We start from the raw sequence: 24,671 nt of genomic DNA, 5'->3' as shown, positions 1-24,671 counted from the left end.
AAGCTCAAAGAATAAAAATCAAATTGCAGTAGATTTGACTTATTATGGTAGAATCGTTGATATTGTTGAATTAAACTATTACAGCGATTTTAAGGTTGTTTTATTTAAATGTGATTGGTATGAGGTTGAAATTTTTTTTATGGCCTTACATATGTCTATTTTAACAAGAGATGCTCTCATGAAGAGCCTTTTGTGCTTGCATCTCAAGTACACCAATGCTTCTATGTGCAAGATCCATATGATCAAGAAAAACATTATGTTATGTAGACTGTTCCAAGAGACTTGTTTAACATTGGTGATGAAGTTGAATCTAATCTCCCACAAAGTTATGAAAATGAGCCATCTAAACATTCGAAGGGTCCATTTATACCAAAAGATAATGGTGAAGTAATCTTAACAAGGACTGATTTACCAGAAACAATCATTGATGTGCCTGTGGAGGAATTTGTCAATCAACAACTTGAGGTCGAGTATGAAGAGGAGTTTGAAGATGAGTTCAAAGATGAGTCTGAAACTGAGTATGAAGATGAGTTTTTCAGATGCGTTTGAAGACGAGTATGAACATGAGTATAATGATGAAGTCGAGTCTGAAGAAGACACACCATGAGTTTCATTATTTTTGTGATGATCATATAGTGCTCACTCACTATTTTTGTAATATAATAGTTTTTTGGTAAAACACATTAATATATCTAATATGTGGAATGTAATATTAGATCGCTACAATGTTTAAGTATTCTGTTGGCTTTTTTCATGCGCCCAATTGTTGTTTTGTTAAGTAATTTATGTTTCCTTCTTATCTGATTATTATTTTATTGAGGAACCTATACTTCTAGCTGATTTTTGCTTAATTTTGTCGTTTGTTATTTATATACTTCCTGGTTTTGATTTTATTATCAGGCAGTTGGCATTAGAGGCATTCAACTCTGTAGTTTGAAGTTGCTTCTGGTTTGGTCGTTGTCCTGAGTTTGTCGTTCCGAGAGAGGTACAAATCTTTACCTTTTATTAATTTAAGTAATAGGAAGCTCTCAGTTTTTGAAATATGGATGCAGCCAAGGGCCTCTGTTGAGGGAAGAACCTCACCCAGGATTGGAAACATTGGGCATGTAACGCGAATAGCTAACAAACTTGTTCAACTAGGGAACAATAATAATGGCATACAGTCACGTCTGCAGTTGTTTGAAATATCTTGTTTCAGTTGTTATCAATTTTTTCTGTTTGTTCAAGTAGTTCTTCCAATTTGAATCCGTCCTCTTTTACTGTGCTATTTAGCTATACAAGGCACAAGGATGTTTGAACTTCGAGTAGCTGATTTTGCATTTAATAAATAGAGATTTCTTAAGGTCCATTTGGCAGTTGCTAATACTAATGTGTTCTGCATTTTCATCAAGTGGGGCAATCAGGGGAAGTAATGAGAAGCATGACACTATTGAATAGGGATAGAGGGAGTGAGAGTTTTCACAGGACGCAAGTGACTTCTTTATGCATATTTCATTGGTCATCGCAGAAGTTGCTCTACTCATACTACCTGGTAGTGTAATAGATGTTAAATCAACTACTCATCAACCCTAACTAGTTGTGATTAATTATATGTATCCTCAATATTCATTCTGCTTTATTAGAGCCCATTTCATTACAATATTAAGTTATGCCTTACAAAAAAGTCATTAAATCCCACATTCACATTGTTATCTAAGTCTGTATGCAGACTAATGAGTCTTATGACAAATACCAAACTTAATTAAAGTGTATAAAAAATTACGCTTTATTTCAGTTAGTTGGTATTGCATATATGAATCCTTTATAGGAGAGAGCCTGACTCTGTGTGTATGATTTTAGGTCTACCTCCTCTTTTAGCACCTTTACTCATTATAGTGTTGCACCTAGATTGTTGTACGTATGGAGGTTCACATATGACATAGTGAAAACCATCTTAGACAACTTTCTCTGTTTTTATCTTCTGCATGGTATAAACCAAAATAATAATAATTATCTTAAATACATGGTGATGAGATGATGGAACAGTGTGCACAGAAATGAGTCTGTTTCTTTCACAATGTCATAGTTGTACGATTTATGTTGGTTTCTTATCTGATTATTATTTATTTGAGGAACATGTACTGATTGTTGATTATCAGATTCTTAGTTGTTATGATCGATTCAATCTGTTTTATTAAAGTTAACTGAGTCTCATTTTAGTTTGTTCCAGACATCTTCAAAAAAGTTGATCTGTCTGTGTTGCTGTCACAGTAAACTAAAACTGACCTCTGTATCTTGATGACAAATTTTTTGATTAATTTTTTAACCCAACCAACTTGTGCAGTATGATTCGGATAAGTAATTTTTAACCCAAGTAGCTCCTCAATTGTATTATGCACACTGTTCCTCTTAAATTAAGGGTAATGACATAGTGGAGCAGTGTGCACATGTTAGTAACATTATCACGGCTAAGGTTACTTATGATAATCGTTGTGCCAGTGAGTACTAAATCAATTTCATGATTTTGTTACATTAATGCCTGTAATTAGCATGGATAGTCATGTCGTGCTCAAACTATTTTTCAGTTTAAACTATTGAAAAAATAGGAATGCAACTGTTGAGCTGTTAGGAGTCTTCATTCAACATTTAACCCAAATGTACGGTTATGTCTGTATGTTACAGAGAGGGGCCATTAGACGCCTCAGACAAAAATAGTTGTGTTGATTATTTACTCTGTGTTTTTAACTTATTATGTGATTTAAAATGAGTTCTGTAATTACATTACTGTTTTGTATAAGTTCTGCAATATTATACAGTACTTTAATGTATAAATTCAGGAAATTTTGGAAGTTCTGGAAATTATAGAAATTCTGAAAATTTCAGAAACTCAAATGTTGCAATCTACTATAATAAGCTATCTATCTACAAACCTTATATCAAAATTACATTGCTGCTACTTCTTTCACTTATACAATCTTATTATTTTGTAGGTTTACTTACTATTGGGAAACAAATTGAAGAGATTTAAACAAAGCAAAATGAATGAATCAATCAACAATGCTAAAGAAAAAGGGTTTGAATCCAAACAAAGCTCAAAGTCCATTGAAGAATCTGGATGTTGATATGCAATACCGATCAAGTGCTGAATTGGCCAACAAATTCAAGAATAAGAGAGAACAACTTGCAAATGAACGCAATGATAAAACTAAGAAAGAGAAGGCACCAATACCACATAAAAGAAAGAATTCTGAGGATTTCATTCCACAACAAGGAAAGAGTAAATTGCTTGGGCACAAATTAGTCATTCAATCGTCTTCAAGGGAAGATCTTAGAACCTCACGTATGATTGGAGGAAAAGGACAAACTAAAAAGACTATGAATAACTCTAGGTTCCATACGTCACTCAAGAAAGATGTTACTGTTTCAGCACATGTCACTGGAACAACACTAGGTAATGGAAATGCACGACAAGATATTCTTGATCTACCGAATTGCAAACAGGTAAAGAGGAAGCCGGTCATACCAGCTAGTACTCTTGATAAATTTCTAAAAGATCAAGGGATACACAAATATGATGAAACAAAACGTGACAACAACACAACAAGTGATGTCGAATTTATGCATACTCCTATTATTAATGAACATAACAAAGGATTGGATGATCCTGTGGAACAAGAAGAATTTAGTAAAGTTAAATGTGATGTCGAAAAGGAAATTGACATTGATTGTAGTACAAAAGGTATGCTTTAAACCTTGTAAGATTTAGAACTCATTATAAAAGAAATATCTTATTTCATGTCTGTTACATCAATCTAGAAATGTCGAAGCCAAAAAAAGTTCGACGATATACAACATGTAAGGATATTCATGCAAGAAATTTGGAAGAAAAAAATTAGGTGACATTTGATAAAGGACAAGTGGTGGGACCAACTAATAAGATAGTGTCACAATTAAGCAACTTCATAGGAACAATTGCAAGGAAAACTAGATTCATCAGCTTGATGTACACTACTTGGCATGTGGTGCCAAAGGATACTAAAAGCTCATGTGGGAATACATCAATGTAAAAACAACCACTCTTGAGAATTCATATTTTATTATTTTTTTTACTTCCTGAAACTAAATATATTTTATTTTGCATAGTAAAAATTTCTACTTCTAGTAGAAGGAAAGAAGTGGGTGATGACTGGTCTTCGTGATGCTTGGAGGCGACACAAGCAAAAAATTAAAAATAATTGTTTTGATAAAAACAGTACCCTTGAGGATATGCCAGCAAAATGTCCTGATGGAAATCCACATAATCAATTCCGCCAGTTGATCGAGTATTGAAAACACCCAACTGTTAATGTAAGGTTAAAATGGTGCATTTCCACTCATCGACTAATTCTGCATCATATCTATTCTTTTTATACATATCAATTCAATTATCTCTTTGTTTTTTACAATAGGCTACATGCGAGATGAATTCTCAAAATAGGAAAAAACAAAAGTGGAGGCATCGAATGGGACCTATTAATTTTTCTAGAGTACGCGTGGCATTGGTAATACTTAGCTGACATTTCATAAAAAAATTGATTCTCATTTTTTTGTACTTTATAAGAACTTACTGATTTTTTAAAATTTCTTTTGATATAATCTGTAGCGTGCAGCCAAAGACAACAACGAAGAACCATCGAAGCCTGAAATATTTATTGCAACTCGTACAAAGACGGGAAAGGAAATCCAGGCTGATACCAAGTTGCAATAGTAAGTTTTTCAAAGAGGATTATTAGTGAACATTATTCAGACTTAACATTTATATTGTGGGGAGTTTTACTACATTAAATTTTAATCATGTATGCCTTCTTCTTCTTCTTCTGCAAGTTCGAGGAGATATCAATTATTTGTCGACATTGTTTAATTATTTTTTACGAAAAGTTTTCATAATGTATTAATTCTTGGTCGCTATCATAGGATTGGAAATGAAATAGTGCTTACAATTCACTATGGATGCCAACTTTATTCATTAGGCTGAACTTCAAAATCGCCTAAATTCTGGGGAAACAGTTGATGATGTATTTAGGGCAGTATTTGGAAAGGAGCAGCCTGGTCGAGTTAGGTGCTATGGTAGATCAGTGATAACAATTTCTTTGAATAAACATGAGGAAATTAATAATATAAAACAAAAGCATGGCGCTAAAATCACTTCTCTAAAGGAATAATTGAGAGAAGAAATGCGACATTTATTCACTCAATTGCTGCAAAACAACCCTGGATTGAATTTTCAAGATATACCAGGGTGTGTTGGATCTAACATTGCTTCACCTATTGATGCAAGTAGTGCACAAGCTGTAAGAGGCACAAATCTTCCATATTCTTCGGGGTCAGCTCAAGATTCGGTTCTTCAAAAGGTATTTTGTATTTCAAATTCTCTATTAATATTGTCAATATTGTTTTTCTTCTAGTTTAGTTGGTGTTCTTGGTAATGAAATTCAAAACTTATTTTAACTTGTATAAGTTAAGTCCACCAATTTATAACTGTTAAGAATGTTTTTGTTTTTGGTTTAAGCACTCGAATCGTTAGTTGAATAACTGTTCTTTTAGTATTGTGCAATTGAGGAGACTGTGTCTAACACATTCTGTTTTATGGAAAATGCCAATGGTGTTCAATTAAAAAATGATGACACTTTTTTCTACCTTTAACTTCTGAATCCAGCTCATTGTAAAGGCTATTGTAGCTGGTCTTTTAATTGTCTTTCTGCGCCTTGATGAAGCGATTGCTATTTTATTAATATTGGTTTCTTTTAGCTAAGTGGTTGTGGATGTTAGTATTAGTGTGGTGCAGCTGTGTTTAAAATGTCTACATGCTAGACAATTATAATATTATTGTTATTAGTATAGAGTTTAATGGTTTGCGAACCTTTACCTTTGTAGGGTAGAGAAACCATCTAGAGCATGACCATTAATAAGAAAATCATGTGGGTAGATTTATTATGTTTGATAGATCCTTGATGGTTACTTGTTTAATCGACTCTCAGGTCGTTTGGTAGGTTGCATTAGAAGAAATAGTATATGCATTATACATGATCATAAAGAAAGTTGATTTTTTCTCCGCAAAGAGGTTGTAGCTATATTAAACTACAGACAAGGCAGAGAAAATTGGAGAGGAAAATCTGCAGGGGATTTTCTTGCAGCCTCGTCCTCTTTTTTTTGTTCATTGTCTGTTAAATCTTTACCTTGTTCAAGATTTTGTTTGTGTCTTTTTGTAGAATTCCTTCTCTTCTTACTAAACATTTCTCCTGTCTGTATTTTTTGTTTGTATCTTTTTCGTTCACTATCTGATGATGAACCTTGCCCTAGAGATGCAGTCTGATGATGTTTGAGTCTTTTTTGTATGCACTAGAGATGCAGTCTGATGATGAACCTTTCCCTATTCTGCAGTTCTTTGAAAATATCATGTTCATGTTGTTATGGATTGATTTTTTGGTCATTCTAAACTATGTTATGAACTTTGTTTCCAGTGGTCATCTCTGGTTTATTTGAACTACTTCTGTGTAATTTTTACATTGAAGTTTACAACAGAAGACTGCACAAATTAAACAAAACAACCAAAGCTGGCACCGTCCCACAACTTTTGCTGGAAACCATCGACGGACCCAAGCTACAGGGTGTTAACTGAACGACGGCCCGTTCTGCTGGGCGTCATTTAGGTTTGGGGCTATTGAATTTAGGGTTGAGTCCCCTACACTAATTACAACCTACTACCTTAGATGATGGGGTGTCGATTGACCCAAGGGGTGTCGATTGCATCCGTCGTTAGGGGCTAGTTTTTTGGCATCTTTAGTAGATATTTTCTAGACATTAGGATCCTCTTCTAGAGCCCCTCGTGGGTCCTAGGTGGGGTCGTACCCTGACTTTAAACCCCTAAACAAAGTAATCTATGTATTAGGAACATCTCACTTCAATTTCAAGAAAAATGAACACGTAAAACTCACTCAAACACATGTGAACATACAAGCACTATCTAAGGCACATTTTCCGAACGTCATGGACGTTCTTGGACGTTTCACCTCCAAACATAACCAAAATTCACACACTTCGTAAAGACAATAGTATAACTCATTTTATTATAAATTTAACTCAAGAAACAATCACGAAGATCTAATTAACCTTAGTGTGTATTAGGTTATTACATTCTCCCGCACTTGGAATAACATTCGTCCTTGAATGACACAAAAACTTTAAGACTATCAAGGAATACATTAGAAACACATAAAAAATTAAAATCATTATCAAACATTCATAGTCAAGGCACAAACTAACAAGGAGAACCATTTAACATTTCCAAATACTTGTAACACAGGCAACTTTTGCGAAACTTCACAAATTCAAAACGCACCATTATTTTTCTTTTATGGAGGAAATAACTTATACAACATTAAACATTCTCATATTATTCACATTTATCACACATTGAAACTTCTACTAAATACAAGTCAATTTTTTTCAAAAATCAAAAGTTTTACAGTGAGCATTCACCGTAACATTGTGTAATATGCATGAATTTCAACAATTTCATTCGTTAAGCAATGTTTATAGAAGGCATGAACATATGAAATATAAAATAATTTAAACAAATCTTATAACGTAAACACAACATCAATAAAGAGTTAAAACCTACCAGGACTATCAACTCCGGATTAGTTATATTTCCTAGCTTCCAGCCCATTGGGATGATTCTTCTATGGAGCATTGGGATATAAACCACCTTGAGGATATTGATTGACCACTTTACCCTTTGATTTGATTTTAGGGAAGTCCCTCATCTTGTGTCCCTTAGTACCACATACCAAACAACTATCTGTTCTGTCAAGACACTTACCCAATTATTGATTTCCACAAGAAGTACACCTAGTCCTCTAAAAAGTATGGCAACCACCTTAGGAATGTTGGTTTTTATCCCTATCCTTCTTCCCCATTGAAGACTCTTGGTGAATGAACCTCTTCTTAGGTTTTTGGTGACTGGAATTATCCGACCTAGGCCTCTTAAACTCTTGCCTTATCTGACTAATTTTGAACTTCTCAATTTGTTATGCATACACCATGAGCCTAGATATATCCATGTCATTAAGAAGAATTGTCGCAAGACATTTTTTCTCCACCAAGGTAGACACTCCATCACAAATTTTTTCATCCTAGACCTAGGTTTGGCTACCATGGTTGAGGCATACTTAGAGAGTTGGAAGATTTTTAGGTAGTACTCTTGAACACTCATTCCCCCTTTATGAAAATTCCTGAATTCAGCCATTTCTTTCTCCCTCCACTCTACGGGAAAGTCTATCTAGGAAAGACTCTATGAAAACCTCTCAATAAACTAGACCCTCTCTCATGGGGTTATAATACCTCCATTTCTCAAACCACACTTGAGCGACATCCATCAATTTGTAAGAGGCTAACTCCTCTTTCTCCATAGGGGTCACTCCCATACAATCCACCACTTTGAACACCTCATCAATGAAACCTTGTAGATCTTCATCCACCTCAGTACCATGAAATGTAGGAGGGTTCATACTCATGAAATCGCGAATTCTAGAAGCGAGAGTACTAGCATGAGGTTGGGGTCCACCCCTTGGTTAGCTTGGGAACAGAGTGATTATTGACGACATGAGATTTAGCCATCATGAGTTGGGTCAAATTCATTAAGGCAACCTGCAACTCTGCATTAGTCATATCCCCCTCAACAAAAAGAGCTTGAGGCATAGGAGTTATTTGTGGAGGGATCCTCTCATAAGATACACATCTCTCCTAACTTGTAGCGGTTTATATCTTCGTATTCATGTTCTATAAACACAAAGAGAAGATGTTGAGAAAAGACACCTTATATAACCCAACTCTAACACACGACATTTGAATAGAGAATAAAGTGAAACTTCTATTATTTTATAGCCTTTTTTCCATTGATGTATTGAGACTCACACCAACGCCAAGACTCTACTAGATGTGGCTTGTGAGACTTTAGACCTTAAATTATTTTCCATGACCTCATGCTTTGATACAAAGTCTATCACAACCCACAAGTTAGAAGTTTGGGAGAACCCGTGGATCGTCACAAGGTCCACCTAACCCTTTGGGGTCTTGTACAACCCCTTTAACTTTCATTCATAGCATAAGATATCAAAAGTAGTGCGGGATTAAAATTTTTTATGCCATTTAATATAAAAGGGAATTATTTCATAAATACTCAGAAAATCTTATTCTCACAGCACAAACTTAAAGACATGACATAATATCTTAGGGAAACGACCCTTTACATTTGAAAGAAATACATAATAGGTCTTAATAACAAAACTAAAAAACATAGTCTATGTCATCAAATATATATGGACATACAAAATATTGAGAGAGTAGATTTCCCATATTTCGCCTTTTAAACTTCTTCTTGCTTCCAAACCTATACTTATAGAATATAAAAAAGTATGGGGTTAGTACAAAAAATGTACTAAGTATGGCATATAAAAATACATGCAAAAAGGGACATTATAGAAAAAACACATTTTCATGTCAATTCAGTAAAATATTCATGAATATATAAGTCAAATAACATAAGGATCATCAATTAACACTAACGAAAGGATTCCCATTTTTTTTAACAAAAGGACCATTTTACAATGAAGTATCCAAAATTATTGTGGAGATCATTTAAGTATTAGAGTGACATCATTTTATCCCAAAATAGTGAACTCCCAAAGTCAAGGCAAGAAGAAGTAAACTTATTTCCGCAGGATATTCCCTAGCTAAGGTTACCCTAAGACTCACCAAGGTAACAAAATAAAGGAAATGCCCATACACCTCCTTCAAAAAACACTTAACTGATCCCCAAGACTACCCCGTAACTCGCCTCGGGAGAACAAGTCCCCACTCAATAAGAAACATTAGAATAACACTTAAACAGCTCACAAATACTTCCCTTTCAAAATTCCTACTTATAGCAATGAGTAGATGGCGTCCCATTCCACCACCTACCCTAAGTAGTACTCTCTTTTAGAAGATCTATCTTATACAATTCAAATAAGGTTCCCCAATACTCCCATATCAGAATTCCTACCTAGTTCAATGAATAGATGGTGTTCTATTCAACCACCTATCCTAAGTAGCACACTCTTTTAAAAGACTTAGTACTTTCAATTCATATAAGGCTCACCACGACTCCCCTTTCAGAATGCCTATGTAGTTCAATGTATAGATAGCATCTCATTCCACTACCTACCCTAATTAGTACAATCTTTTAAAAAACATAGTACCTTCATTTCTTTTATTGAGTTTATCTTAACAGACATAGACAATGAGAGCTAGACATGAAATCCTAGTATTAACCCCTATCGGAGAAGAGATCCTCACATTCCATGAGTAAGGTCATTCTCTTAGCTTTTACATGGCTTTCCCAATATATGACCCTATGTGGGCGCATAGTTAAGGAATAAGAAGATTGCTACTAAGAGGTAACTCATTCTCTACTAACGTGGAGTACTCATCTCAAGAGGTACATTGGAATACAACATCTCAACTAACAAAGTGTAACCACCTCTCCTTAATATCCTCTCAATGCTAAGCATAACTCACCATGAATTCTCAACATTATATACTATAGGTTAAGGATAACAAGTGTACACCACATGTAAACTCGAAAGGGAATTAATCCTCCAACCTACCTTAGAAAGATATTAGGATGTAGTGAGGTTTCTACTAAACACTTCATCTCAACTCACGAAGAGTGTTCACCCCAAAATTCCCCTTTTGATTTAACTTATCTTCATTCATTCATTCAAGTGTGTCTGTACATGTGAACACACCTTTCATATAAGCACCATTTCATTTACATTAAGTTCTGTTCATGCTTATACATTCACTCATCACATTACATATTTTAACAAGCTCAACATATAAACTTACTTAATATAAGGCATAATCTAAGCTAAACCTGCATTTCAAGCTTTATAATACATATTAATAGAACCATCATCATTATCACTTCATTTTACAGATTAGGCCTTCAAAGTCAAACTTACAATAAATACTAAGTATCACCAAATTCATCAAGTAAAAACTAACTTAATATAAGCACCATTTCATTTACATTAACTTCTGTTCATGCTTATACATTCACTCATCACATTGCATATTTTAACAAGCTCAACATATAAACTTACTTAATATAAGGCATATCTAAGCTAAACCTGCATTTCAAGCTTTATAATACACATTAATAGAACCATCATCATTATCACTTCATTTACAGATTAGGCCTTCAAAGTCAAACTTACAATAAATACTAAGTATCACCAAATTCATCAAGTAAACACTGGCACTACGAAGGTGGACCATACCACCCAAGAGCAATTCATAAGGGAGTTAACAATGAGACCAACTTACCATTATTCCATATCCCTCACACCTATTTATACTTTAAATAAAAATTCATCATAAATAGACCTTAGGTCAGTAGCTAAACAACAATATCAAAACAAGGAAACCAAAGTTGAAAGACTACAAAAGTCATGCTCATTTAACTCATTCCTTAAAGAAAAATTTGATAAAAAGCTTTAACATGTTTTCATTGAAGTTTTAGCATTAAATTCACCAACTAATGTTAGAAACATCATATTTGAATAAGTTAAAATGTTTTCATACAACACCCATCTTTAGATAGAAGAAACTAGAGTTGAAAACCCTTTTTAAAGATCCATTAGAAGTGGCTCCTTGAATGGAAGAAAGTTCTAGGATGGATACCATACCTCAAATAGAAGAAAAATCACTGATTTTTTTTTATGAAAAACCACGTCCAACTAGCCTTCCTAGATCTCCTTGAGTCTTAGCTCTAACGGCGACTTGAGAGAGTTTGTTTATAGAGAGAGAGAGAGATTTAATAATTGAAGTGAGGGGTCTTGTCTAGGTCTAGCAAATATAACTAATATAAATTAAACTAAAAACACTAAAAATATCATCCTAGGTTCATAAAATACTTGGGGTGAATTTAAAAAAAAACAAGCTAGTAGCGTGTCACAACCTTTTGCAAGACACATCGACGTACCAAAGAAACGCGGCATCGACTCAACGACGGACCTTGCTTCTGGGTGTCGTTTGGGTCTGCGGCTGTTACTAGTGTTGAGCCCCCTAAACTAAGTCCCAACCTACACCCCTACACAATGGGGCATCGATTGACCCAAGGGGTGTCGATTGCATCAGTCGTTTGGGGCTAGTTTTTGGGCAACTTTGGCAGATTCTACCTAGAAATTCTCTTCTAGGGCCCCTCGTGGGTACTAGGTGGGGTTGTACCCGCATGTTAAACCACTAAACATAGTCTTCTAGGTCATAGGAACATCTCACACAAATTTTAAGCAAAATGAACCCGTAAAACTCACTCAAATACATGAGAACACACAAGCACTATCTAAGGCATATCTTTCAAACATCATGGACGTTCGGCCTCTAAACTTCAGACACTCCCTAAGGAAACTAACATAGCTAATTTCATTACAAATCTAACTCAAAAAAATCACAAAATCTAGTTCACCTTAGTTCGTTTTAGTGTATTACACCTCGCACCTGCTAACCACACTTTTAGAGATAGACAAAAGTAAGGAATTAGTATAAACATATGTACTACGTATGACATGCTATTTTTTATTAAAACTTCATAGTATAAGTATAATAATAACATTGAAACACCAAACATCACAACTAGAACACATTAAAAATCATACTCAATATATATGCACTTTAAAGTAAGGTCACAGTAAACTCACAGTGAGCTTTCAGTGACTTCACTATAACTTTACAAATAATTCACACTTCACATTATGGTATCAAAGTATATCCAAAGCACAAAAATATTCGACTCTCCTACCAAGATGATTCTAAAACTCAGTTAAGTGAGTTATGAAGCGACCGCCCATACAATCCCTTCACACAAACCTAAAAGATCCTTTAGAGTATCAAAAATAAGATTATTCTCACTTCATACAATAACATATATATAATATTAAATTATCATCTCCAAGGTTATAAAAAGACTTAAGTAATTTAAAAAGAAAACGTCCATACACCCTATCCAAGATTTTCTAAGTAATCCTTAGGATTTCCTATGTTTAGATCATGTCTACTCTATCAACCAACATTATTATCTAGAGTCCTTCTTAATACTTTCCTCTTTAAGACTTGAAGAGACCACCATTTAATCCCCCTTCACACCTTTACTAGGAAACCCTTAAACTACTCTAGATAAGTACTTATTCAATTACATACTTTCTAACTTAAGTCATTTGTAATACCCTAAAATGAACTAACGTGACCTAGAGTTGAGTTAACTTTATGTTAAAATAATTTATAATGATTTCATTAGGAAGTTTATTCAGTTTGGTACGATTTGGAGCTCAAACGTGCGGGAACATCCACAACGTTCGGAAGGTATGCCTTACAAAGTGCTTTTGTGTCCTCATGAGTTTTAGCGAGATGTACGTGTTCGTTTAGATTGAAATTGATGTGGTATGTTCCTAAGACCTAGAAAAATATGTATGGAGTTTTAACGTCTGGGTACGACCCAACATAGGACCCACGATGGGTCCTAGAAGAGGTCCCCATCCCTTTGGCAGGATGCTGCCAAGTAATGACCAACGACAGCCATAAGGAACGGACCATTGGTAAAACGATGGCCCGTCAACCTTGGGTGTCGATTGGCCCTGCAAGGCCATAAAATACTTCACAAAATGGATGCTCAGACACAATCAACGGAACCCATATAAGGGGCGTCGACTGGGCAACGGCCCGTCAGTGAAGGGGCGTAGGTTTTCCTGCAAAAAGCAGTCAATTTTCTGCCTTGGCTTGGGGTTTTTAATTTTTTCATCCTAAGTATTTTATGAACATAGGATTACTTTTTCATCTCCTTTTAGGGATATTAAGTGATTTCAAATACTAAGACCTAATTTTAGACTTCATTTTAAAAAATACAAAACCCTCCTTCAAGGAAGACTCTCTGAAAACCCAATAGAAGCTTGAATTTAAGGAAGGGCTTTGAGGGTTGGTGGTGGACATGTTATTCATTGAAAATCGGTGTGTGTGCTTTTCATTGAGGTAGAGTAGTCATCCTTGATCTCTCTTCCATTCAAATGAGTTCAGTGTGTTGTGGTATGAATGGGTTCACTATAAAGTAGGGTTCACTGTAAAATTTTAGGAGTTCACTGTAAAGTGATTCTTTGTGCTAAAATTATGGAAATCTTTTATTATGGGATAAATGATGATTTTTATATTATTTTAATCCTATATTCATGTCCCTTTCTGCATTTTTTTTCATCTGTCGTACTTAGTACATCGTTTGTACTAACCCTATACTTTTCTATACTCAATAAGTATAGGTTGGCGGCAATTTTAAGACTAGAAGGAAACCATGGGAATTGACTCACTCAAGACTAACTATGTCCTCATATATTCGAGGGCATAGTTCTACTTCTTAGTTTCTACTATTAAGATTCATTATGTATTTTCATTCATTTAAAAGGGTCGTGTCCCTAAGATTTTTAAATTACGTTTTTAAGTTGGCTTGTGACGATGAGTCCACTCTTTAGTATTTATAAAAGATATTTCCTTTTTATTATAATTGCCATCAAAAAATTTAATTCCGCACTACTTTTCATGCCTTACGTAATGAATGATAGCAAATGGCTAGTACAACACCTCCGAAAGGTCAAGTATGCGATTTTCCGTCCTAAGGGTTGCCCTAAATTCTAAGGTGTACTTTCAGGTCGTAACATCACTATCTTCATTAGTTCATTTAGGAGACATTCAATATATAAGGACACTCAAGTAATGGTCTTGTTAAGATCTTCAAAGCCTAATCGTGCAATTTCTAGATAACGTCCCTTACCACCACATGAACTCTATAGAACTTCTCTAACACTAGTATGTATCCCATATGATGAGAGTAGACAATAACCTACATAGACTATACTAGAAATGCATGGTATCTGTATTCATGAACATACTCCGATGGAGATTTGTTCTACATGCCAATTGTAGAACTAGGACACATCCCATGTAGGCACATGGTCAAGGAATATCGAGTGTTTATTTGTTCTCTAGAGTCATGTTAGTTAGAGCAACTTCCCAGGCATACTCACTCAGTGCTAGACTTTGTTCTCATAGAGTATTTTCAAAGAATGATCATATGAAGAGGTTCCATATCTACTATGATCATATGAAGAGGTTCAATATCTACTTCATAACCCAATCACATTACACCTTACAAACAAGGTTCCAAAAAGGCTACCTACAATTGCTAAAGGATAGCGCAATGACTTTCCAAAGGATGATTCATTTCGTTCCATCCAACCTTCATGAAGTCCACCATTCACACAAAAAGGATACCATTATGACTTTAAACTTCAAGGATATCATAACCTTATGAAGGTTCAACATAAAGGACCTTCTTAGCTATTTTAAAGGTCACATGTCAATTACACATACAAGACTAAGGAGATTTAGCATACTAGGTCAAGAAGTCATATTCACATTGTACATGTATTATGTAAGGGACACAAGTCTTCCAAAACAAGACACTCACATACTTCACCATAACCATATACATAGAATACTATTCTAGAGAACCTAGGGACAACCAAGTCAACTATTGGTCACCCTATACCCTACTATATAACCATTGATATGATCAACATAAGACTACTATAACCAAGTAGGAAGAATCATACATCAACCCTAAGAATACAGACATAAGGATATAGTCATCGTCTAATATGATCCCTTGATGTCCATAGAAGAATATATACTTTCACCTTACTTACAATTAGATAGATATGATCATACTTCACATAATTTAACTACACAAGCAATCATAATAAATCAAGTAATGCAGACAAGGTCATGATCATCATAAATCATAAAGTAACGCTGACGAGGACAGATAATTCACATGTAAAGCAAATAGCACCGCCACCATAAGTGAACCATACCAATTACAATATAATTCAGGACCTAAATTACATCATATAAAGATAATTAGGGCGGCGTACAACCAATTCATCGTCACCACTTCAATTCATAGCTAAATCATCCAACACAATACCCAAAGGCCCTTACCCATGACCATTATCACCAATTCAATTCAATACATACAATAGAAAATGAATCAAAGATCATGCAACATGAATTTATGAAGTAATGGAAGCATACAAACAATTCTAACATGATAATATCCCTAATCAAACTACATAAAAATTCAATAGCATTAAGACATAATCAAGTAACTCACAAAATATTCAAGAACTAGGGTTCATGAATTTCATGGGTTCATAGAGTAATTAGGTTAAAATCATAAAATTAACATCAATTCAATCAATATATAATGAATCAAAACATTTTATGCAAGAACCCACGGATAGATATCACAATTGGACAAGTTCATCTATGAAAGTCTTTGGAAATAACTTAGAAGTTTGGCTCCTTGAAGAAAAGAGATTCAAGGATGAAAAGCATACTTCAATTGATGCTAGACAACGAATTTTATGAAAATTGACAAACAATCACTAACGAATCTTCAATCAAATCTCTATCTTGAGTTTTGACTTCAATGAGGTTCTAGATAGTTTATTAGATATTTGGGTATTGATTTGGAATAACGAATTCATCTAGGTGTTGATGAATTATAAACCCACTTAAAGTACCCAAAACATCTTTAGGTAACCGCCCAAACATTTATTTGGACGTGGGGTGCATTTACCAATTCACGCCTACACTTAGCAGTGACTAGCGAATAGTTTCAGGCCCACCGTCAAAGGTTGCCCATCGACGGGGCATAGGTCCCTTGATGGGTCATCCTGTACACCATCAATTGGGACAGATCCTGCAAAAGGGATCTTAGCCCCCAGGAATAGGGATATTAGCTCCCTAGGTTAAATATCCACTGACGCCCACCCCCTACAGGGCGTCAACCAGCCTACTGGTCATCGATTACCCTCCGTAGGTGAGACTGCCTTAGGAAGTTTTGGATCACACAATGGGTCATTTCTCAAGGACACATGGTTTTTCCTTTAAGACTTTTACCCGAACGTTTGAAACTCAAATATGTTCTTATACGAATTTAGCACCTCTCACATCAATTTCATCCCAAATGAACATGTAAAACTTGACGAAACACACTAAGGCACATAAGGTCATATAAAGGCTGTAATACTCTGAAAGAATGAAGCCTAACATGGAGAATAACATGAGATTATAAGAGTTGTAACACTGTTTTAGAGTCAATTATAATGTATATAAGTCATTTAGGATTTTCTAGAATCATATAGTCAAGGAACGTCCATGACATACGAAAACTAGTTCAAGAGGTGCTATTGTGCCTTATCCTATTTGACTAAGTTTTAAGAGTCTAAAAATGATAAAATTTGGTGGTAAGGTGTCTAACACGTATTAAAGTTGTTTTAAAGTCAAAACTTCTTTGTACGACTCCCCAAGGACCAACAAAAGGGTCCTTGAGGAGGACCCTTGCAACTTGGGAAATAGCTGCCAAGAGGCAGTGTCTACCGATGTGTGAACGCGACGAGGCATGGTTCGATCAACGGAACTGATACCTCCATCGACTAATACATATCCATTTTTCTAATTATCTAGTTGGACCAGTCTCTGAAACCAACGACTGACTTACAACCCATCAGTTGGGGTCTCGTAGGTCAGGTCCCTGTGTTGTTGTTTCATTTTGATTAATTAATTTAGTTAATTAAGTGGTTATTTAAATATTTAACGGTTAAAGGAGGTCTAATTAAGTTAGTTAATGACTCTTATAAATACCCCAAACCTTATTAGACTAAACCCAACTCCCAAAATTCCCAAAACCAAATTGCTCTTCCTTCTATCTTTCTATCTACAAAATAATCTCCATAGAAGACCAAGCAAAGGAGGATTATTGGTCTAAAAGGAGGGGAGTTTCACCATCATTCTCCATTAATTGTTCTACTTCTTGATTAATATACCTAGTTTGTGGAAGATGACCTTTTACCCTTAACCCTAGGTTGTGATCTTGAATTAAATTATCTAGTATTGATATAATTGGCTTGGTTAATGTTTGAAGTAATATTATATGTTGTTATTATGCAAATATGTGAGTAGATTATGATGTATTGTGATCCAATTAAGCTAGTTCTTTATTAATTAACCTAGGTTGTGAAGTAGATCATGAATTTGACCTAAGTCCCTTTATTATAGACTATAAACTTGTGATGAATTGTTGTGTATTGATTCAAGTGACTTCATTATTATGTTGAATAATTTTGTGTGATTATATTACACCCATTGTTGGGTTGAATTTGATGGTTGATGGTAATACCTGGATGATGGATTTCGAAAGAGATTGGGGTAAGTCTTGTGATCTCAATTCTTTACTTCATTAATGATTACTTGTGATTTAATGATGTAGTTATATTGAAATTTATATTGGAATGTATTAAATTATGTTTTGTGAGATGTTTGCTAAGATGTAAATGTTATCAGGATGGTGATAACTTACCAATGTGCCTTATTATGATGTTATCGTGTAAATATGCTAACCTCATATGTATTAATTGTAAGGAAAATAAAATACTCATACAATTCTTCTTGAGCTATGATGATAATTATATAAGAGATAAACCCTATGACCTAAAATAATCTATGATCATTAATGAAGGCTTAAAGACATTTCAAAAGGGACTCTAGCTTAGCACTGAGTGAACTATAGTGAGGAGTGTCCCACTCTAGATAGGAATGGTAGGATAACTGATGTACTCATCAGATTGGATACTATAATGCATGTAGCATAAAAAGTGTCCCAAATACATCTCCTAGTTCTTGAACTATGTTTCCCCCATAGGAATACTAATTAGTGGATCCACATAGATTCTATGTTCATGTTTTTATACTACCTAGGCATGTCGTCTGCCTTCTTTTGGTGTAAGGTTCCATGACACCGAATTTCATATTAGCTCATGTGGTCTATGTTGATTATGGCAAGATGTTCCCAAAAGGTAAAATGAAGTAATGAAGTGAACTCTAACTTGGATGACATAAGGGGTTTATTTTAGTCTAGGTAGGGGTATGGCACTCTACCTATACATTGCACTAGTTATCCGTGAGGGAAGTCTTGGAAGAATATTCTTATGTATGCATATGCTTATAAATTTAAATGATATGTGTATGATGATCTTACATATTAATGACATTATGTGATGTTGGTTTCACTTATGAACATGTTGTTGGTCTCTATTGTATGATGATGTTTACTCTTAATGATGTAGTATGTGAAGTTGGACGTTGTTTATGGTTCTTGTGAGGCTTACTTGATAGAGTAAGGTTATGGGGCTTTGCTTAGTCATTGAACTACTGGACTTAATGAGGGTTCATGAGTAATGGTCTTTCTTTGGTTTATGATATTATGAACTCTTATACATGCTTGTTGATGTTATTACTTGATGATGGAGTTGTCTTCATTACGTGCTCAATTATGTTGATATGACTAGACTTAGTATTGTTGGTCTTGTGATGTACATGGTCTTGACTTAATGAATATGTACTATTGATTTGTATTGGTTCTTGAATGTGCATAATAATTTTAAAAGTAAATTAGCATGGTTTAATGAAATATCCCTTTTTAGCATGATTTCTACGTGGTATATTCATATGTTCCTATACTTAGAACAAGTGATGTGTGAACCCCATTTCTCCCCTTTTACCAAAATTTTAGGTTCCGTTCATTGAAGTGCTTATAGAGACTTTTAAAAAAGACTTGGATTCTCTTTCTCCATGTTCGGTAGGTCCACACCATTTCAAGGACAATGCCACTTTCTAGCATTAGATGTTGACCACTTTCAAGCATTGATGTTGATTAGTCATAAATACACTATGTTCATTTCCTTTCATTTGAGTACTAAGATTGTAAAGACTATATGTGGATTTTATTGTTTTGATGTATGGGCTATGCCCAATTCTTGTAATCTTTTTTAGATTGTTATGAGATGAGACATCTATATTATGACTATGTTATATCTTATATAAGTATGTGTGCAATAAAAGTAGAAGACTATGTAATCTTCTCATACAAAGGGTCTATGTATACTCGATATAAATATATTTTGTGTATGTGAGAGGTCTATGTAAACATCATTATAGATCGATTAAAAGTTTTAAATTGATGAATTTTAAACCAATGAATGTAATGATGTAAGTTAAGAGGCTAGTACTAGTCCTCTTCGAGGACGACAACACTGGTTAGCTAGGGGTGCTCCCCGTATGTTACAAACTTGGTATCAGAGCTTGGAATTGAATATCTTTAGAGTCGATTTCCCATCTAACCATGTCTATGTAGATTCTTATTCCTAATTTTGAAGCACGCCACACTTATGAATATGAAACTATATGATGCATAATTAATTCTCGTTTCTTAGAATTCCAATATCTTGCCTCGAGAGTCTTGACTCTATGTGACATTAGCATCTATTCATTTTATTGTGATTATAGGCATTTAATACTCTAAGAACAGCAGATCGAAGACTTGATGAAGACATTGCCAATGTGGGGGTTCCTCCCCGAGGCAATCAAGTTCGTTAACTTGAATAAGTTGCTAATGATGATCAAGCTCTGGTTATTTCTCTGCCTTGGACGGATGGGGACATAAGGGCAGTCTTTCTCCAAATGGACCAATCCATTACTACACAAGCACAAGCCGTCACTACACAAGCACAATCAATGATGGTCCAAGACAATCGGGAGGTGGTACCTTGAGGAAACCAACATATTGGCACAATAGCCACCCGTTTGAGGAATTTCACAAGAATGAATTCCCATACTTTCTATGGGTCCAATATGGAGGAAGACCCCAAGAGTTCATTGATAAAACCCACAAGTTTCTCTATGCTCTGGGGTTGACTAGTAGTGAGAAGGCCGAGTTAGCTACTTACCAACTCAAAGATGTGGCCCAAGCTTGGTACGTCCAATGGAGAAAAAATAGGCCTTTAAGGGGTGGACGGTCACATAGGAGATTTTACACAAGGCTTTTCTTGATAGGTTCTTTCCTTGTGAGAAGAAGGAAGCCAAAGTGGAAGAATTCATCAACCTTCGTCAAGGAGGTATGAGCTTACTTGACTACTCTTTTAAAGACAGAATGTCGTTCCGCTATGCTACATGATAATATGAACATTTCTGGTCTCATGTTTCATTCTCAAAAGGTGGAAGAGACAAGGATTAAGAGGAATAGTAGGGATGCTACTAGGGTAAGGTGTTATGAAGGTGGTTCTTCAAAGGGTATACTTGATATCCAAGAAAAGCCTAGGTTCAAGAAGAGTTTTTCTAATCAAATTCCTACAAAATTTCCCAAGGCTCGTGATGATAGGGTACCTAACCCTTAGTCCCAAAAGGGAAGAGGTACTAGCTCACCAAGAAAGAATCAAACTTGTGGAAAGTGTGGCGAGAAGCATTATGGTGGTTTCCTTGTTGGGACGAATAATTGATCTGGGTGTGGCAAGATTGGCCACAAGGTTAGGGATTTCCCAAATTTGAAGGGGCAAGATAAAGGTAGCGGGTAATCTCAAGCAAGTAATTTAAATGAGGATGCTCCAAAGAATAATCGTTTTTATGCACTTCACTCTTGGGGTGAGCAAGAAATTTCTCCCGATATGGTGACAGGTATGTTACAAGTCTTCTTTGTTGATGTGTATTCTTTACTGGATCCGGGTGCTACATTATTTTTTGTTACTCCCTTTATAGCTAAAAAATATTGAAATTTTACCTAGTATTCTAAATAAACCTTTCATTGTAACTACCCCCAGTAGGTGAGTCGGTGGTTGCAAAGAGAGCGTATAGAAATTTTCCTATAATGTTGCAAATAGAGTTACAACGTTGAATTATTAGAACTTGATATGGTCGATTATGATGGAATTATGGGGATGGATTAGTTGCATGATGGTTTTTCTTCCATTGATTGTAGAACTAGAATTCTCAAATTCAATTTTCCAAACGAACCCGTTTTAGAGTGGAAGAGGGTAAATTATCTCAAAACGGTGTCGATATCAAATTGTAAGAATCAAAGATTTTGACTCCAAAAATACTCCCATTGAGTTAGTCCCCGTAGTAAGGGAATTTCTTGAAGTTTTTCCTAATGGTCTTTTCGGAATACCTCCAGAAAGGGAAATTGATTTTTGTATTGACTTGCTACCGGATACCAATCTCATTTCAATTCCTCCTTATCTGATGGCTCCAGCCAAATTAAAAGTGTTTAAGACACAACTCAAGTACTTACAAGACAAAGTCTTCATTAGGACATTGTATTTATCCATGGGATGCTCCGGTATTGTTTGTGAAAAAGAAAGATGGGTCCCTTAGGATGTGCATTGATTATCGCCAACTCAATAAAGTCACTATTAAGAACAAGTATCCTCTACCTCAGATGGACAACTTGTTTGATCAACTCCAAGGGGCTAGCTACTTTTGGCGGCATTTATGGATCTCATGAATAGGGTGTTTCGAAGTTATCTAGATTCATTTGTCACTGTTTTCATTGATGACATCTTGCTATATTCAATGAATGAGGGTGAACACAAGGACCATTTAAGGGTGGTGTCACACGTTCTTAAGGAGAACCAACTACTTTCCAAGTATAGAAAATGTGAGTTTTGGTTGAGGTCGGTGGAGTTTCTTGGTCATATCATCTCTAGTGAGGTATTTGTGGTTGATCCAAGGAAAACCGAGGCGGTGAAAAATTGGTCTAGGCGTTAGACTCCCAACGACGTTACGAGTTTCTTAGGACTAGCAGGTTATTATAGGAGGTCTATGGATAGTTTTGCATCCCTTGCATCTCCCTTGACTACTTTGACACAAAAGAGTATGAAATTTGAGTTGTCGGAGGATTCTCAAAAAGTCTTCAAAATCTTGAAAGATAGTCTTACTTACGCTTCGGTGTTTACTTTACCAGAGTGTACCAAGAGCTTCCTTATATGGTGTGGTATGGTTATGAGCTTCTACTCTTGAGTGTGTCTAAAGTGTAGCAACTGTCATTTGAGGACAAATGTTTTCCATGTGGTGGAGACTGTAACGTCCCTAAAAATGAAATAGGTGAAATTAGAGCCTAATATGTGTTGTATGAGGTTTTTAAGTCCTAAAATTTTTAGTTATAGTGTAATACGCAGTATTTAAAGTTTGGACGTCAAACGTCCATGACGTTCGAAAGATAGCCTTATGGCGTGCTTGTGCCTATTAACGTGCCTTTTTATGTTTTACGTGTTCATTTTTGTTCAAATTGATGTGAAGGGTTCCTAACATCTAGATAAACGTTTTTGAGGTTGAAGTTTCCGGTCAAGATTACCATGGACCAACCTAAGGGTCCTTGAGGACGACCCAAACCTTGGGTATAAACTTCTCAAGGCAGTCTTAATCGACGATGGACAAACAACGCCCCATCGTCCAACGAATGGTCCGTCGTTGGAGGTTTAGGTCCATATTTAGGTAGGGGAGACTAATACCTTATTTGAGTAGTCTCTGACCCAAACTACGGTTTCCAGAATGGCCCGTCGATGGGTGTACACTCCCTCGCTCCTGGCGTCGATTGACACCTGTAAATTTTTTTAGGTGTCTCGGCCAAGCCAAGGGGCATTTGTGTATATCACCTAGCCTTCTAAAAATAAAGTGGGAAGTTAATTAGGGTAACTTTGTGTATTTTAAGTGGGTTTATAAGTCTAGAACCCCAAGTCAAGTTCACTTTTGAAAATCAAAACCCAAAACCCCAATGAAGAAAATTCTAGATCACCATTGAAGCTTGAAGGGAGATTGGAGTTTTGATCTTGATTTCTCCATCAAATATTAATCATTTTAGTGGATTTTATTCATTCAAGGTTTATGTTTTGTCACTACCCGAAAGTACCCCCTAGAAGTTTGGCCACCGCTTTGGTCGGAACAATTACGTACTTGACCTTTCGGAGGTCTTTTACTAGACTTTTCTATCATTCATTACATAAGACATAACAAGTAGTGAAAATTAAAACTTTTCACGACATTTATAATAGAAAGGAAATATCTTTTATAAATACTAAATAATCGTCATAATTTATCTTATAGAAACAAGTTAAATATTTTAAGGACACGACCCTTTACATTGAGTGAAACACATAATAAGTCTTAATAGTAGAAACTAAAGAAATAGAGACTATTCCCTCGAATATTAGATAACATAGTTAGTCTTGAGAGAGTTGATTCCAATCATGCCTTCTAGTCTTTGACTTACCTCTAACTTACACTTATGGGGTATACAAAAGTATGGGGTTAGTACAAACAAAGCACTAAGTATGACATATAAAAAAATATGCAAAAAAGGATGTTTTAGTAGAAATAAGTTTCATGCTAAATAAGTCGAACTTTTCATGAATATACAAGTCAAATAGCATATATATCATCATTTAGCACATAGGATAGAACTTACATAATTTTAACCTTCCAAAATGCACATTACAGTGAATCCGTGAAAATCATACAATGAACTTATTTCAAGCCAACACACAGTGAATTCACCCCCTAGATGTTTCCCTAACCAAGGTTATCCTAAGATTAATTAACATAAGACATGACCTCCCATACCACTCCTTCTATTCACGCCCAAAAGTCCCTCACGACTGCCTATTATAGGCTTACAT

The 24,671-nt window shown here is 35.2% G+C and overlaps 1 pseudogene; it reads left to right on the top strand.

Annotated features, from left to right (window-relative positions):
• The first annotated feature begins 4,439 nt into the window (after positions 1-4,439).
• Positions 4,440-24,671, top strand: part of LOC114077150 — a 114,253-nt pseudogene continuing 94,021 nt past the window's right edge.

This window comes from Solanum pennellii, chromosome 5 (genome assembly GCF_001406875.1).
Source record: "Solanum pennellii chromosome 5, SPENNV200".
Classification (NCBI taxonomy): Eukaryota; Viridiplantae; Streptophyta; class Magnoliopsida; order Solanales; family Solanaceae; genus Solanum; species Solanum pennellii.
The sequence above is the reverse complement of the archived record's forward strand: the minus strand, read 5'-3'. Positions and strand labels throughout refer to the sequence as shown.